Source organism: Glycine max, chromosome 4, assembly GCF_000004515.6.
Source record: "Glycine max cultivar Williams 82 chromosome 4, Glycine_max_v4.0, whole genome shotgun sequence".
Classification (NCBI taxonomy): Eukaryota; Viridiplantae; Streptophyta; class Magnoliopsida; order Fabales; family Fabaceae; genus Glycine; species Glycine max.
The window spans coordinates 42,298,201-42,318,152 of record NC_016091.4 but is presented as its reverse complement, the minus strand read 5'-3'; the positions used below and the strand labels follow the sequence as shown (position 1 = coordinate 42,318,152).

At 36.8% G+C, this 19,952-nt stretch overlaps 1 pseudogene; it reads left to right on the top strand.

Annotated features, from left to right (window-relative positions):
• The first annotated feature begins 12,055 nt into the window (after positions 1 to 12,055).
• On the top strand, positions 12,056 to 18,334 carry LOC100799717 (WRKY transcription factor 72A-like; annotated as a pseudogene).
• The last annotated feature ends 1,618 nt before the right edge of the window (positions 18,335 to 19,952 follow it).

Here is a 19,952-nt window from a genome sequence, read left to right as displayed (position 1 = left end):
GGCATTGACCTGGTACGATGGACTCCCACCTAGGTCCATAGACAAGTTCGACACCCTCGTTGACCGCTTCAATGGGCATTACGCAACCAGCAGATCTCACCACATAACCTCAACTGCCTTGGTCAGTCTGCGACAAGAAGACGACGAGTCTCTTAGAAAATTCATGGACAAATTTGGGCACACAGCTATCCAGATCTGGAATCTTAACCCCGAGGTAGCGTTGCATTCCATCCTTAAGCCCCGACAAGTTCGCGAACAATCCGTGCAAAAAGCCCCAAGTAGCATGGGCGAGTTATGCGAGTTAGCGAAGGGCTACATCCAAATGGAAGAAATGTCCAGATTTAGGAATGAAGTCCGATAAGCTAAACAAAAGCGTGACAAGCAAGAAGAAAGTACCAAGACCGACTTACACAAGTCGAACAAGAGGCACAAGCCAGACAAGCACCAATCTCTCCAAAAGGTACAAGTGTTATACACCCCTAACATCCAATCACACTACCATTCTGAAGGAAGCTTTCAACTTGGAGGTACCCATTAGGCTACCCCGATGAAACCTCTTAGGCCGGGGTTAGACGCAACCAAAAATTGTAGGTCTTATCATGGTATTGGTCATAACATAGAAGACTGTTGGGCCGTAAATGATAAGATAGAAGAACTTATATAGGCTGGGTACTTAGCATATTTTGTTAAAAGGCCGAAGCACCACCAAGTAGGAGCAAGACCTAGAGGACAACAAGAGGAACAACATTGGAATCACGAATCAAACAGAAGAAGAGATAGAGCAGAAGACCGAGGAAGATAGGGACACCAGCAACAGGGGCATGAGCGACAACCTGCACAAGAACAGGAACCCACCCAACAGATCAGAGGTGTAATGAACACCATTGCGGGCGGATTTTCCTATGGAGAACAGTTCAGCTAGTCCTAAAAATGCCATATCCACGACATTCGGGACATTAACATCAATTTTGTCCATGCACCATCAGAACGAAGTCTCCCTTCCATCACCTTTACGGATAGGGACTTCAAGGGACTAGTGGATTTGCAAGCGAGAAAGTAGAGACCAGAGGCTACGTGGACTTAATGACCACCTTCAATCAAGGCAAGCTCTCCAGGAGCTTCACCATATAATATCTACTTGTTGATGCAGACACATCATATTTTGTTTTAATCGACAGGAAGACACTTAGCAAGCTTGGAGCCATAGTCTCCATGCCTTATTTGAAAATGAAGTTCCCTACCCTGACCAGGGAGATTGTAACCATCAAGGCAGACCAAAAGCAAGCACGATAGTGCTATGTAGGGAGCCTGAAGGTAGCACTATATCCTTCCACCTGGGAGCTTGCCAAGTTTCACCCCCACAACGGCTGAAGGCACTCAAGTCATGAGCGTGGACGAAGGGTCTTAAATTCGAGCCCTGATCATCTACCAAGCAAGCTTAGGTGATGAATTCGACATAGATCTGCGAGACGACACCTCTAACAGAGGCCCAAAACCCATCGAAGAGCTTGTCAAGTTGCAACTCAGACCTAAACCTAGGCAGTGCACGTAACTCAGTAGGGACCTCACCAACCATGAGCATCGGCGCATCGTCGACATGCTATGCAGAAATGCAGATTGTTTGCTTGGAAGTCATCTGACATGCTGGGAATGCATCCCAACATAATCTGCCACAAACTTGCCATCTGTCCCCAGGCCAAACCGATATCACAAAAGAAAATTAAGATGGGAGAAGAACGACATAAAGCCATAAAAAAAGAAGTCGACAAACTCTTCAATGCAAACTTCATCAAAGAAGTTAGGTATTCTATCTGGCTCACCAACATCTTCATGGTCGAAAAGGTCAATGGCAAATAGTGAATGCGCATCGACTACATTGATCTAAATAGGGCATGCCCAAAGACGCATACCCTCCGCCCAGCATCGACAGGCTAATCGATGAAGCGTCAGGGTTCCAAGTGTTAAGCTTCCTAGACGCTTACTCCAGATATAACCAGATCAGGATGCATGCTCTAGACGAGGAGAAAACAACATTTATCACTGAAGATGCCAACTTTTGCTACAGGGTCATGCCTTTCAGTCTAAAAAATACAGGTGCTACATACCAATGACTAATGGACCGAGTCTTTAAATAGCAGATCGGGCGAAACGTCAAGGTATGTGGCGGACCTGGAAGAAGTCTTTGGGGAACTCTGCAAATATGACATGCGCCTCAACCCTGAAAAATATACTTTTAGGGTAGGCGAAGGCAAGTTCCTCGGCTTCATGATCACTCACTGGGGGATTGAAGCCAACCCCGACAAATGCACTACCATACTGGAGATGTGTAGCCCAACCAACGTCCAAGAAGTCCAGAAGTTGAATGGTAGGCTAGCATCCCTGTCCAGGTTCCTCCTAATGCTCGCCAAAAAGGAGAAGTCATTTTACAAACTACTCAAGAAAACTAAGCCCTTCCTATGGGATAAGAATTACAAACAAGTTTTCTTGGCTTTCGAGAAGACCATAGCCACACCGCAAGTTTTGAGTCGACCCAGGCCAAGAGTAACCCTACTCTTGTATTTCTCACTAGTTGACGAAGTTGTTAGCTCAGCCTTCGTACAAGAGGAAAGGAAACACCAACTTTCTATCTATTTCACTAGTCGTATACTCCATGATGCCAAGAAGCGCTATCAAATGATAGAAAAAGTGGCGCTAGCACTCATTACCTCGGCCTGATGACTTAGGCCCTACTTCCAGAGTCATTAAGTGGTAGTCAAAATGAACTATCCATCAAGCAGGTTTTGAGAAAACCTAAACTCGTAGGAATGATGGTGGCCTGGTCTATAGAACTTTCAAAGTTTAACATCCAGTACAAACCTTGTGGCCTCATAAAGACGCAATTCATGACTGACTTTCTACCAGAATTCACTGGAAATGACACAACCACCCCAGACTAGTGGAACCTTTACGTTGACGGTGCATCCAATGTAAAAGGAAGCGGGGCAGGAATCATCCTTGAAGGCCCTAACAATACTACCCTAGAGCAAGTCCTCAAGCTCAACTTCAGAGCCTCAAACAACCAGGCAAAATACGAGGCACTCATTGTAGGTCTGAAGTTAGAAAGAGAAGTTAGAGCTAAGAAGCTGCAATGCTACACATACTCGTAGCTTGTCCAAGGACAGGTTCCAACATATACCAGACCAAGGAAATAGTGTTGCTCAAGTACTATCACATCATGAAAACTATCATTGATAATTTTGAATGTTTCAAAATATACTACATTTCCAGGGAAAGCAACACTAGAGCAGACCTGCTCTCTAAGATGGCCAACACCAAGAAAGTTGGGCACCTCAAGACTATCATCCAAGAGATGCTCCCAACTCCTACCATAGATGCTGAGGAAATTATGGTTGGAGAAGAGGAGGAACCAAGCTGGATGACCCCTTACAAGAACTTCCTAATTCGGAGGGTACTACCATCAAATGAGAATGAAGCCCAACGCCTCAAACGGAAGGCCAAGTACTTCGTCATCCTTGATGGCGAGCTATTCAAAAGAGGGTTGACAGTGCCCTTGTTCAAATGCCTAAACAGTCAACAAGCAGACTACATCATGAAGGGATATGCGGTTTCCACACCAGAGGATGCTCCTTAGCCACCAAAGTGGTACAAGATGGCTACTACTAGCCAACACTCAGGGCAAACACCCTCGACTTTACCAAGAGGTCTAGACAATGGAAAGAGTTTGTTGACATGCCATGAATAACGACACTCAATTCAAAGCTCAGGCTTACAAAAATTTCCTGACAAAGCTAGGCATCAACCACCTAGTCACCTCTGCCGAACACCCTCAGAACGAAAGTTAGGAAGAGGCAAGTAAATGAGTCATCCCTAGGGCCCTGCTTACTAAACTCGACAAGTCTAAGGGTCTATGGAAAGAAGAGCTCTCCAACATACTCTTGGTATACCATTATTCACCCCAGATAGCAACCAACAAAACTCCCTACTGACTCACATATGGCACAAACACCATGATCCCTGTTGAAGTCGAGGAACAATCGACAAGGAGACTACTATTCCAGAAACAACAAAATAAAGAAAATATGAGAGTGGAACTCGAAACCATAGATGAAGTCCAAGAAACAGTAAGGATCAAGGAAGAAGTTGCCAAACTCCGAGCAGCAAGGAGATACAATACAAAGGTTCAATCACGAGCCTTTCAACCTAGTGACCTCATATGGCGAGTCCGAGGTGAAGCCAAAAAAGATACTTGAGCGGGAAAGTTTGGCCCCTACTAGGAAGGCCTATTCAAGGTCACAACCAACCTTGACAACGGAGCATACAGACTAAGAGACCTGGATGGCAAAGCAATTCCAAGAACATGGAATGCCACCTACCTGAAGTTCTACTTCAATTGACCTAAATGCAAACCCAATGTTTTACTCTTTTTCCTACTCATGTCTTTTGTCCCAAAAAATAGAAAAATTAGGTTTTTGGCTTGAGAGGTTTGAACGAGGCACATTTGGGGTAACGAAGGGAATTTGTACTCAATCAAATACATTGAATAAAAATTCTGCATCTCTTCCTTTTCACATTTTTCTTATCAAGACAAGAGCATCCATAGTCATAGTTCCAAGGCTCTTAAAACCCAAGGGCCGCCCTTGGTGAGCCCTCCTTCTAGCACTAAGTCTCTAGTACGTGTCACCTACGATGAGTAAGCGCACTACTAAGTCTCCAGTATATGCCACCCCAGTAAGTGACATGTATGCATGAGCACACTACTATGACTCCAGCACATTCCACCCACAACGAGTAACATGTACACACAAGCACACTACTATGACTCTACTACATGCCACCTACAACAAGTGACATGTACGCACAAGCACATTACTATGACTCTAGTACATGCCACTCACAGTGAGTGACATGTACGCACAAGCACAACACTATGACTCTAGTATATGCCACCCAAAGTGAGTGACATATATGCAAGAGCACACCACCATGTCTCTAGTACTGCCACTTCGTAAGTGACATGTATGCAAGAGCACACCATTACGTCTCCAGTATATGTTACCCATGACCAGTGACATGTATGCAAGAGCACACCACCATGTCTCTAGTACATGTCACTTCGTAAGTGACACATATGCAAGAGCATGCCATTACATCTCCAGTATATGCCACCCACGATGAGTGTCATGTATGCAAGAGCATAGCACTTGCGCTGCATATAAGACCCGTTAAACCCAAGTTCCGCGCTTGGTGACCCTCATAGGTTCATAAAATCCAAGGCTTGTCCTTGGTAAGCCTCGACACAGCTCCACAGGCATGAGAAAACCCAAGGCAAACACGTTCTCGGTCTGAGGCTTGACAAACCCAATGTTCACCATTGGTGAGCCCTTTCTATTACTAAGTTCCATCTTCACAGGAACTAGGTACGTAAGCTCTGCCCTTAATGATCTTTTCTATTCCCAACTTTTATCTGCGCAGGAATACAAGTCTATCAAAAACCCAAGGTTCGCCTTTGGTATGCACTCCTACAAAACCCAAGGTACCCCCTTGGTTCAGCTCACTCACAGCAACTTCGACGACCATCGTCAAAGGTCCAAGGTCAACAAAATGAACTACCACTAGACAATTTGGCAAGACCTTTAATCAGGTGTAAGTCATACTTACTCCTCATAACAATTAGAGGAGAAGCTTCGCAGGTCAAAATGACCCATCATCAGATTGAGTGGCAATACCTTTAATCAGGTGCAGCTCATACTTACTCCTCATAACTATCAAAGGAGAAACTTAGCAGGTCAAGTGACCTACCCCCACACTAGTTGGCAAGATCTTTAACTAGGGGCAAGTCAAACATACTTCTCACAACCCTCAGGGGAGAAGCTTCACAAAGCAGAAGGAAGCCCAACCAGATGTGTGACAAGACCTTTAACCAAATTGAAATCAAACCTGAGATGATTTCATGTCATCTAAATTTTACAAGACCACCATGGTCCTACCTCTACATCGACAAGGTCTTACTTCCTACTCCATCAACAATTCCACACTCATCATCACGATGACCTATTCATACTACCATAAGTACGGAGTGTTGCATAGACAAAGGCAACATACATGACATACACAAGACATACATAACCAGTGTGAAATTCATCATCAAAGGAAAGCATATGCATTGAAGAAAAATAAAAATAATTGTCATAGTTACAAGGTTTGTACGACCAGATTTCAAACAATGAAGAAAAAAAATAAAGACAAATGCAGCCTAGACATGGGCATCATTGCCTTGCTTCGCAACACCCTGCTCCTCATTAACAATCTTCTCCTCCGCAACAAAATCCTCCTTGTCAAGCAAGACACCATCCTTCACATCCTTGAAAGGGTCAAAGAGACCCAAGTCAAGGTCCTTAGTGAAGAACCCAACCTGCTTGATAGCCTTGTTAAATCCTTTTTCATGTTGCTCCACGGACTCCTTCTTGTAAACGAGTAGCTCCTCCTCAAGCTCCTTGTTGGCCTCTCTCTCTTCTAGCCTGGACTCTGACTCCTTCAATTGGGCCTCTAAATCAGCAACCACTTTCACAAGCTCATCCCTCTTCGTCGTATGCCCTTCAGCTTGTCAGCCGAGTATTTTTTCTCCATCTGCAAGTCCTTGCAACGTTTAAACAATTCAACACCATCCAACCTGGTGCGGAGAAACTAGGCCAACACACCACCAACTTTGGAAGATAGTTGGCAGTTCAACCTTACAACCTCAACAAAGGCGATGATGACGTTAGCCCTCCATTTGGCAACCTCCTCCTCCGAGGATGCCACCTTGTGCAAAGCCTCCTGGTGTCGTAGTTCATTCTCTTCCAGAATCGCCAAACTTCTCTAGAGAAAGACAAAAGGGAGAGAAGATGGAGAAGCCGATGTCGCTGCCAAAACAGTAGAGGGGGAGACCATTGGAGCTAAAGAATAAGGAGGTAGCACCACATAAGCCCTAGTGGTTGCCACATCGGCACTTAGCAAAGGTGCAACAACGGTGGACGATGGTGCCACAATAGAACTAGCCAAAGTAGTTGGCACATTAACTTTAGCAACATCAAGAGTGGCCTCCTGAATAGCAATAACAAGTGGAGGTGAAGGAGCAGGAGTAACAACATCATCTTAGCATGATATTGGGGAATCTCATTGCTACTACCCAAAGAAGCATGAAACTTATGCTTGCGCATTCGTTCATAGGTTAAATCAGATACAGCAGGAGCCTCGATAATTGGTAGAGCTGAAGGCACATCCTGCACGATCAAAGGGCGACCCGCACCGGGCATCAACCCTGTAGCCTACGTCAAGGCATGAAAGCTCATAGGGGCCTTTGACTTCTTATGGCCAGACGTCCCAGCACCATTATCTCACTTCCTCTTTTCCAAAACAAAGGAAGGAGCACTAGGGTTGACCTTGGAAACAATAGCAATAGGGCCAAACTCACCAACAGGTTAACCCCCTTCTCCGGCAGCAGCAATAGCAGCAGGTGGTGGCAAAGCCCCACCCGTAGGTCCCACCTGCTTCACGAGTGTTAGTTTTGGCCGACACCAATCTCAAACACAAAATAGGGCAAGGTTAGGCACTTTACTATCCAAGGTAGCGAAGGGATCGCTCACCGAAGGAAGAGACAGAATGGCCCGCGTGTCCAGCAAGGTCGATAGCTGCTCCAAAATAGCCTCGTCGACCCTCTCCACAGGGGTCAGTAGATCCTCGTCAAACGACTTGAACCTAGTAGGGTTAAACTGCCTATAGAATGGGAAGTGGGGCTCCTTGTCCCTGTTGAACATCAGTGACAAACCATCAACCAAGACATCAATAGATAGGACCTTAAAGAAAGTCCTTAAAATGGAAAAAGATATTTGTGTCAAACTCAAACAGCTTCTTGGAAATGCTGTTCAAGGAGACCCAACCAATCTTGCCAGTCAGCTTCATTTGAAAGAAAAACAAGAAGATCGACACATTAGACTGGATGTTGAAGAAAAGACACAAGATTTCAAAAGCTCTCACCATTGGCCAACTGTTTGGGTGGAGTTGAGAAGAGGACATATCCAAGTGCTCAAGCAAAGCTTATTGGAAAGCGGTAAAGGGGAGAATAAGACCCAAGACCTCAAAAAGACATGTATACATAAAAAAGAAGGGCAGACTGCCCGACGCCGCCTCTAAGAAAGGGAAGTTGTCATTCCCACAAGCCTGAACGACCAACTTGCGGTAGTCCTCAAGGTTCGCCAGTTTCACCTAGCGATGAAGAGCAATGACACTCACCACCGAGGTGAGAGAGGACTTGTATTTCAGAATATCATCCCTCACCCACGCATAGCCAACCATGACAAGTATGGATGACGACGACCCAGTTCTATGGCTATGTCGCACATGGGGAGACGCCTTTACATCTCCACTGCCGCTACCTCTCCTCACACCCCAAAAGCATAAGAGATGAGGATCACAGTAACAGGGACAGGCTCCCCAACAATAGCGGAAGGTCGCACCCTTCCGCAAGGGCAAAAAGTGACCCTACAAGTATGACACAAAGCCCTCACCCTCTCCAAAGAGAAGAACTCGTTGTCGGAGGCACCACAGCGAGTATCCTTCGACAAGGAACTACCAATAGAGATGACCTCTTGGTTGATCATGGGTTGTTCAATTGAGCCCCTAGAATCACCGTCATCCATGCCAATGAAGGAATCAAACAAGAATGAAGACATTGTCAGAGAAAATGAATACCTTGAAGAAACAAACGAAGAAGAAAGGGGAAATTGTAAGCAAGAAAGCAAGGAAGCAAGGAAGCAAGGAAATTTCAAGAAAGAACAGTGACCTAAAATCAATTGTCTACTCCATTTAAAAGGGAGAGAGACAGACTCTTTGATAACTGGCGGGAGTAGAAGTGGTGCCCTAAATTTTCGCACCATGACGCACCCTTACTCACGCACAAACCACGTTTCTAGTATGTATTCACTTAGCAAATGACACGTATGGAAGAGTACTACGCGTGTGCCACACACGCCCGTAGTAGTAGACAGAACGTAACGTGTGTCTTCAATGCTCCCTACAACAATCAGAACTTCCTTTACCTGACACACCAAAGACATGCCCATCCCAGATAACTTGACAAAAGCAACCCGGACAACACTTGTCCAGGCTCGAGGGCTTGACAAGCCACATCGACCTGCAATTCCCTCACACTTGTCGAGGGTACCACACCCGACATCGGACAACATTCGTCCACGCTTAGGGGCTCAACAAACTTGTTGCCCTCTACTTGTCAAGACTATTACCCCGGACTTCAGATACTCTCCTTTGACACTAAACAATCTCTTTTGCCCGCAAGCTAGCTTAGAGCTTAGGGGGCTTATGTACTGTTCAGGATCCACAAAATACATGTGTCACCCTACATGGCACTCTAAGACACGTGTCAATCCTGCAACAACAGCATAGACACTCGATCCTTAATAGTCGGGTTTTGCAACTGACAGGTTATCTCTAACCTATCAATATTTGAATATCTTTATCTATCGGTAGGTAGTTAATTATCTACAAAGTCACACATTATCTATAAGGTACAATTATCTTCTAGCTTTTATCTATAAGCTACAATTTATTTCTAACATTATCTACAAGTTACCAGCTATTATCTATAAGCCGAAAATTATCTGTAAAGGCTATAACAATCGTTACAAACAAGGACCCTCAGTTACACTCCATTCCTATAAATACCAGGTTTCATCGAACCCTCAACACAATACACCAGCACACGAGTAGCAAGCCTGTGCACATTTCTCTCTCTATCGCTTTCTCGAGCCTATATTTAAGCATATGCTTGTTTTATCTCCTAACTCATATACTTACTTGAGCGTCATAGTCCTTTGTTTTGCAGGTCTTCCCTCCTGTTCTCTTAACAAATGTGTCTCTCCAAATCGACGTGTGAAGTTCAGGAGCCTACTTTGGTCACGTCTACCTAGATGTGTCATAGCTCCAAATTTTGGTAAGTACATCACTTATTTTAGTCCATGCCATTTGTTTGTACCATTAAATGTACAATGATGTGGCAAAATCAATATGACTACCACGTCTTATTTTTATAATTATTTAAAGAGGAATCAATTTTTAGAAGTTAAAAACGGACAGAAATAATTTGATTACTTTATTTGGATTTTATTAAATAATTTATGGGGACTAAAAACTGCCAACGATTATTTCCACATTGAGGTCCACGAGAAGTCGTTGAAGGTGGACGTTGAGGTCCACATCGTCACTACCCTAAGCTCCGAGTTGAATTGAGTGCAGATAGACGTACAAGAGCTCGCAGTGGCTCGCAGTGGCATTGCTGCTAGATAACGTCATGGGGGTCACAACAACATAGGACAAGACACTTAGTTTGTTAGGGTCCATGAGGGTTTGGCGGATGAGGAAAAAGAGGAAGATAGCAACGGTAGATTCAGACTCGTGCACTATGTTAGGTGGCGAACCATGCATGAGATGGAGAATCTATAAGCATCAAATGGTATGTCGTTCATTATCTAAACATCTTCCTAAATAAAAGAAACATTTTCAGTTGTAACATTTAGTGGTGTTGCTTAAAATTACGGATGATCGAACTTCAAACATACGGGTAAGAGATTAAATTTAATTTCTAGAACAAACATGTGGAAACTAAGACGAAACAAACTTTTTTTTATGAACTAAAAATTAAATTTTGACAAAGTTAAGGGATGAAAAATATAATTAATCTTTAAAATGTATATGGTACGTATAAACAAATACTTTGAAACCCTGGGGCCTGGATATCTATCCTTTTAAAAATGAAAACGCTGTCCTTTTGAAAATGAAAATGAATTTCATTTTAGGTAAAATGAAAACGCGGTGACAAGAGATGTAATTTTAAACAAATCTAAAAATATATTTCCTTTTAAAAATGCATTTTCATGTTTTTATTTCTTGAAAGCAAAAAACAAGAAGTCAAACTAAACATGTTTTTAGAATTCTAATTTTTTGAAAATGAAAATAATTTAAAAAAAAAAATGAAAATGCAAACTAAAGGCAGTCTTATCTTTATTCTTTTGATAATAAAAACATTTAAGAGAGTTGATATTATTTAGTTAATTTTAAAGTCCGCACATATAACGAGTCTCATGGATGATTTGTTTTAAACATGGAGTCAGCTAGCCCTCTTCGGCAGATATTTAATTATAATAACAACCAAAGACAAGACAAAGTAGCTCTAACAAGTAACAAGATTAACATAAAATTTAGGATAAATTACTATTTTGATCTATGAATATATGATTTCTGTTAATTGATACAACATTGATTTATTTTAGAACTTCCCTTCTTTCCTTTAATAAAACTTTCCTTCTTTCCTTCAAACCGTACATATATAATTTAATGATAAATTGATTTTAAAATTTATAATTAATGTCAAATTAATTTTAAAAAATAAAACTTAATATCAAATTAATTACTAAATATTATAATTTAATTATAAAATAATCTTACAAAATTAACAGTTAAACATAATTATTGCACTTTTTAGGAAATAAAATATCATATACTACTAAAAAAATGCATTAAAATAGTTTAGAAGGCGAAAAAATATTCATGTAAAAGGAAAAGGTTAATTTGGTCATGAGGAAGCAAAAAGTTTGACCGTGAAACCCTAATTTTCCCCCATGTGACTCTTGCAATGTTCGAAAGTTCAACGATGCCACTTGGATAGTAGGCGGTGTCTGACCATTGCGGCTTCAACCCCTCTTTCACTTTCTCTGACATCTTTTCTGAAACGTTGAAGTTGAATTCTTCCACTTATTATATATATTCTCCAGTTTGAAACAATAGTTTACTCTTATAATGTCTTTCGTTGTTTTCTTAATTTCTTTTAGTGCAACTGGATTGGTCCATGTTTGACATTTTAGTTGTACGTATGTATCGTGTTCGCTACCCTCGAGTTCTAATTAATAATTGTCTTTTTTATTTTCATTTTTAATTGTTATTGTTTTCAAGAGTCAAATACTTCATGAAGGTCCTCTCTCTATATTAACATAGGAAGAGGCCTTGTTTGCTGACCCAACAACGCAGAAAGAGAGAAAGAAAGAAAAGCTCTCTTTTTGAATATGGAGTTTGGTTCGGAAAGATCTGGTCATGAAGTCAAGGATGAGAAGAGAAGTGAATCTAGTGTTGGAGATGAAGAAGATCGTCGCGAACAAGAGATTATCACGCAGGTGAAAATTAATATTAAGCACACCATGATGAGCTTTAAAGTTCACAAAATATCTATATCTTTCTTTCTATATATTGAATTGATTCCGGACTTTGTGAGTATATATGGTGTTTGTGATTTGTTAATTAGTCAAAAGGGTTAAAAATAAATTAATCAAACTGTTCATGATCTCGGAATTATTTTGTTTTTCAACATATGCAATCCATCTTGTTAATTTCAAGATAAAATTATCATCTACCCGTCCATCTATACTGTTTAAACGCACGGTTCAAACATTATTTATTTATTAATTTATTTATGCAATATAGTTAAAAGTAATTCGATCATATCTATAATAATACATACAAATACGTTTTTCAATAAGAATGTTTATACATGATATTCTGAAGAGCTTTAAGCAATAAATCTATTTATTATTTTTTTGAAAGAGAACTTATTTTAAATTATATAATAATTCCAATGTAATTATAATAATTGATTCTAATTAGATTTTTTATAATTATAATAATAAAAATGATTAACAATAATTTATGATAATTATACATTTATATTTTTTTACTACATACGTATTATACTTATTACTACTATTATTAAACTAATTGTTTATTAATGGGTGCAAGTAGTTAAAAAAATTAATTATATTATACAAAAGAAGGTTTTATATATTGTTAAACTAGAGTGTTGTGCCCATGTCATGCACTAATAACTAATTATATTATAAGTTGATATATAAATTGAATAAAAAGTTGATGTTGATAGTAGAAATTTTGAAATTTAGAAACAAATAAAAATATTTTTTTATTTGCATAATAAAGTAAAAAAAATTAATTTTGATTTGATTGATTTATATTATAAAATACATAATTTTATTTTTTTTATGGAAAAATACATAATTTTATTTTTTTAATGGAAAAATACATAATTTTGTTAAGTGTGATAAAATACTACTTTATATTTTTTTTTCTTGAGTCAAAGACTATAGGATATCTTCTAACTCATTGTAATTCAATAAATAAAAAACATTTTAAATATAAAATAAAAATATTCAACATAAAATACTCAATCATTTCTTATTTTAAAATATTTAATTTAATTAATTTAAAATAATTAAGAGTAATATATATTTTAATTCGGATTAATTAATTACATTAATATATTTTTATTCAAAATTATAACATATTCAAATTAAGATAAAATGTAAATAATTTTTTGAGTGAACATAAATTTAATTCTTATTTTTATTATTTCCATATTTTTAAGGTATAATAATTAATTGAATCGTCTATTGACTATTTATATTGCACACTAATAATTAATAACTTAAAAATTGTTATATTTATAATACATTATTTATATCTAACACAAAAATATTAATTTTAGTTTATATTTTTTTATTCAAAATTTTAAAAATTCTTATATGTTAAAATTTTAAAATGTTTTATATTATTTTTCAAAAATCAATATATATATATATATATATATATATATATATATATATATATATATATATATATATATATATATAATGAATGACATGTGTCACATAAATTTAAGTTTTAATTTAAAAATACATAATTAAAAATATCATTTTATAAATTTTTTATTATAGACAACAACTCTAAGTTTAAATTGTTTGTAAAATTATTTACCCGTGCATGACACATGTCACAACACTATAGTGTATATATAAGCAAGGGAGCATGTGTGTTTTTCTATTAGATCAATAAATAAAAACTAGCTAATTGATGAAAATATTGAATTGCGAATATATAGCCCTACTAGATTGAAAAAAATTGGGATTTTGGTAGAAGATTATCAATTCATGTTGTGATAACTTAATATGCTATATAAAGATATGCATCATATATTCCATTACGCATATATATAATTCAACATATAGCCATTTTATTGGTTTATAGCTTCAAAAGAAATTTAATAATTAATCCGCGGCTTTGATAAGAGTTGACTCATGCATGTGCCGGGAAAGCTAGAATTGATTATTATTGATATCTAAAATATGACAGTTCATTGCACATGCAAAACCGAAAGATTCTCAGTTTCTTCCCACACCATAAAAGAAGGCAAAAATTCTCAGGTTGTTAGTACATATGCATCTTCATTGCATACACACTTTCCTCATTATTTCATTCCGCAATAGTTGAATTCTAGTTTCCACCGCCATCAGAAAGCAAGTACTCCCAAATTTCTTTCAATATGAAGAATAAGGAACTATAAGCCGTTGGTAAAACCCTCGTAAGATACTTGCATACAGGGGGAAAAGAAAAGGAAAAGTAACGAGAAAATTACATTTGATATACATATTAACTTTTTAATGCTTTTTTGGGATATTTACAGGAGCCACCCCTGTCTACTACAGAAAGATCCACGGTGGAGGTTGGGCCAAATGCTTCTTCCCTGACCAAAAAGGAAGAGGTTAGATTTTTCAATGATAATTATAATTACAATATTAGTATTTTGCCATTTTCATTGGTCATACAACTATAGATATAATTAAAAGCAACTATTTATAATTACAGTGCACTCGTTTGGGTCTAACTAGAAGCAAGCTTCATTTTACATTGCATGAAAATATTGGGTTAATCTTATGAAAAGACAATCATGTCCTTCCGTTATGAATAATGTGTTTCAGTCTCTTTTCTTTTTTACACGTTATTCACTACTCATGAATTATATTGAAAGTCATGATGAGTCATGTTGGAAAAAAATGCAAAGAGAAGTGTGAAATGTGTTTAAAAAATGACTTTGAAAAATCAAGATTAGAATTTCAGTCCAAATATATTTGGGATATAGGATGGGTCTGTGTGTGTTTGCTCATCGTATAAATTCTATATAAACAGTCGTATATAACATACACTTACTTGATATTTTTTATTTTTCTTAATCACTCTTTTAGTCACATTATTTATTATTTATATTTCTCTCTTCTATAAATGTCTTTATTATTTCTTTAGCTAAAGATTAGCATAAGTATCAATATCTCAAATTTGTTTGAGTATTTTATGTAGACAATATTTTTGATTATTTTATATCAATTTGTATATTTTCCATTTTAATTATTGAAAAGGATTTTTTTTTCTTTTTTACAACACTCCATATTTTATTATGGTCAATATCATTTCAAGAAGTGAAAAGAAAAAAGAAAAATCTGAAAGGAACACTTTTTTCTAGTACTGTATGATTTGTCTGACCTATATGCATGGGTGGTTGCAGGCTGTTGATGAACTTGAAACTGCCAAAGCCGAAATGGGTGAAGTGATGGAAGAAAATCAACGACTAAAGACGTGTTTGAGCCGAATACTAAACGATTACCGCACACTCCAAATGCAATTCCACAACAGAGTTGAACAAGAGACAAAAGACTCTTCTGATCAGAAAGTGAACAACAACAATGACCATCAAAGAGAGGAATCAGACCTAGTTTCCCTCAGTCTTGGAAGACTTCCAACTAGAAACAATGAGAAAGTTAATAATAAACCATTGAAAGAGGAAGAAAAAGAAGATAAAGAAGGCTTGTCCCTTGGATTGGACTGCAAATTTGAAACATCAAAATCTGGAAGCACAACTGAGCACTTGCCAAATCAAAGCCCTAATAACAGTGTTGAAGAAGTGCCAAAGGAAGAAGCAGCAGGTGAGAGTTGGCCACAAAGGAAGGGACACAAGACAGCTAGAGATACTACTGGTGAGGATGAAGTTTCTCAACAAAATCCTGCAAAGAAAGCAAGGGTTTGTGTTAGGGCAAGATGTGGCACCGCAACTGTAAATATCTCCTATCATTGCTCATTTCATGCAATTTTTATCTTTTTTTACTTTGATTTTATATAAGTTGGTTACTGAACAGTTTTAATATATATATATATATATATATATATATATATATATATATATATATATATATATATATATATATATATAAATGCTATTCTTTGACAAACTGATGTTCTTTGAACAGATGAATGATGGGTGTCAATGGAGGAAATATGGACAGAAAATTTCAAAGGGAAATCCTTGCCCTCGAGCTTACTATCGTTGCACGGTTGCACCATCATGCCCCGTAAGAAAGCAGGTATCCATATCCATTACAGCTATAGTGTACCACTCTTCGGGTTTCAATTTGACAGAGAAGTAGTCCTTGGTCTATGGTTCCCCACATTATGTATTTAAAAAATTATATGACATGTATTTAAATTTTTAAAAAATAATTAATAACGCTTAATTACATATATAGGTAAAAATTATAAAAATTATAGACCAAGTGATAATTCAAAATCACCTAACAATTTCACCAATTTGACAAATTGTTGAATTTCCCATGGGAGTCACCATATTTTTAGACTCTTTCTTTTACAGTCACACCTCAGCTCTATATTTTTACCTTTATTTTCTTTTTTTATTGTTACTTCTATTTTCTACTACATTTATATTTGGTTCTTCTTATTTTTCTTTTTTCCTTTCACCTTAATACATTCCAAATTGAATATGTCTTAAGTTTAGTATTTTTTTTCTTATTATACTAATTAACCCACACTTATTTTTATGATAAAAAAACCTAATTTCATTTAAATTTATCTCAATTTTATTTTATCATAAAGAGAGATGTGAGTAGGGTTACGTAATGTAAAAACAACATATGCATAAAAGAAATGATTTTATGAGTAATTAATTAATAATACACATAAACACTATTTTGTTTTAAATATTTCATTAACATTTATAATTTTTTTCTCTTCTTGCCACATCAGATAATATATTTTTTTTCTATTTTATATCAAAATACAATTTATTTATATGGGTGACAAGATTATTTCCCAAAGAAATCTCACACACTATCTAGTTTCTCATTCTTTAATTGTAACATAGAACAATTAATACTATTAACTTACACTCTTCCTACACATGAAACATTTGAGGTGCAAAGATGTGCTCAAGACATGTCCATATTAATGACCACCTACGAAGGTAACCACAACCACCCTCTTCCACTTTCAGCCACAGCCATGGCCTCCACCATTTCAGCAGCTGCTTCCATGCTATTATCCGGCTCATCAACCTCACACTCCGGATCAAGGCCTTCAACAGCCATGACCACCGCCGCTTCCTATCAGACGGTTCCAAATCAAAGCAATACTTACTTGTCCCATCCTGCAGCACTCTCATCTTCACCTTCACACCCCACCATCACTCTAGACCTCACTTCCAATAATAATCCATCCTCATCTTCTGTTCCTCTTGTTAAATTCACTTCGAATTCAACCTTTAATAACCCACAAAGGTACCCTCTTTCCACAAGCCTAAACTTCAGTTACTCAGAATCCAATAATGCAACTTCTTGGAGCAATAATGGGTTCCTCAGCTACAACAACACTCTACCATATAATAGCAATAGAAATGTGACAAATGTCCTTAGCAACATAAACCTTGGAAAACAACAACAACGACCATTGGAAAACATCTACAATTCCTACCTGCAAAGAAACAACAATATTAATCCAATCCCGCCACCACAACATTCTCTACCAGACACCATAGCTGCAGCAACAAAAGTAATCACAGCAGACCCCAATTTTCAATCAGCTTTGGCAGCAGCACTTACAACAATTATTGGCTCTGGAACTGGAAACACTACTCAAGGAAGCCATGGTGCTGCTAGGAAAACCTGAGTCAGCAAATGAAATGGGGTGAATTGTTTCCTTCATCTTCTTCTGCATTACCTTCATCTTCAACAAAAGTCAATGGTTGTGCATCAAGCTTCTTGAACAAATCAGCCGCTAATACAAAACCAGGAACAACTTTGATGTTTCTTCAGCCACTTTTGCCTCTTTCTAGCCCCAAAAGCGCTTCTGGGTCTCCAGGAGATCACAGAGACAAGAGAAATTGATTATTGGCATGTTTCAAAAATGAATCCTCTCACATATATAGGAGGGTCCAGTTTTTTCTTTTCTCTTTTTCAGTATGGGAGGTCATATGTTTAAAGCTAGATTCAACAAGGTCATGTTTAAATCGTGTGTTAATTTATTTAATTTTGTAGAATGGAAGATAGACACGTGATTTTAATATGACCTTATCATGTTAAAAGTTTGACTAGCTAGGTAGCAAGTTGGATTGCAATTGTGTAATTAAGATGGATAAATAATTTAGAGGATGTAAACATAAATAAAGATTGCTGGACGTAAAATTTCTCATTGATTTTGTGATTATGTATATCACTTAATTTGTAGCTGTTGAAGATAAGAAAAATTGTTTTTCTTGTCTTTTACCGTGTAACTTAAACTTATGTTAATTTAGATACTTGCCCCAAAAGTTATATAATTTAATTAAATTTAAAATGAAACAGAACATACGCATGTGATGTTCACACTTTCATCAATTTCAAAAATTATAGTATGAAAAGTAGTCTAACAATCTTATAGTAACATAATTTGTTAAATAAAATCTCAGTCCCGTATATATATATTTTTTTAATAATCCGTATTGTGCTCATAATTTGCTTACTTAGACAGTGTTTAGAAGATAACTATGAGCATATATAATCAATTATAATTAAAATATTTAAATATATTTTTTATTTTTGAAAAATAATTAGCTTTTGTATTTGGTTTCTAAAAAAATAGATTTTTCAAAGTCCTAAAACATTTTCAAATTTTGTATTTGGTTTCAAATAACGTTTTTTCTTCTTTAATTTTGTTATCTGAAAAAAAAAACAAATTGTATTTTGTCTCTAACATTAGATTGACTCTAAAGAGTCAAACAACAATTTACAACTTTATATATAATGTAGATTTCGTTATTCAGTTATTAATTATTTATAAGACATGAAGTTTAATACAATACGTTTAATTTAGCATAAAGAAAGTTTATTTAAAAAAAAATACACTCATTTATTTTCTGCAACACATTTTTATTTATTGATGATAACATAGTTGGAGCATTTATTTTCTGCAACACATTTTTATTTATTGATGATAACATAGTTGGAGTAAAGGATGTCAAAAAGACATTAAATGCGGCGGTGAACAAACGACAACCAATGCATATCAAACAAATGTTGAGCTTATTGAATGTCCACATTGTATAGGGTGCAGACTCAATAGATGACTAATAATCATGTTGAAACATCACTTAATATGATTTTAGATAAATATTGTTCATATGTTTTTTTATCCATCATAATCGGAGACAAGTATTAAAAAGTTAATAACAACTCAATCATATTATTTAATCAATTATTAAGTTAGACTCATAGTAGATATATGTTTAATTGATGGTTTGGACTTTTGAGTACATCAATGTCTCCGCATGTGCAAATAAGCGGCTATTTGGTTTAGTTTATAGTTAGATGATCGCACTAGCAAATTCTCAACATGTTTTTTTCATTGATATGCCTTGGATAGCAACAACTGGGTATATATGCAATGAAGAGGTTATTTGCTTTCTCTTTGCTTTGAACCTTTTTCTTTTCTATCAATTTACTAATATGCTTATCTATATTTTTGAGTTTTGACGGGTGGTATTTTAAGATATGTTTAAGTATGGATTACACTTACAAGGTCATCTTTCTAATACAAAATCCATTAATTAATTACTTCTATGAATTTTTTTATGCTTCCCCATTTTTATTTTCATTGTATTACTTCTATATAGCCATAGGTTTATCGCATCAAAGGAAAAGGAAATCACTAATGAAAAGCTTTGTCACATTGTCTCTATTATTCCA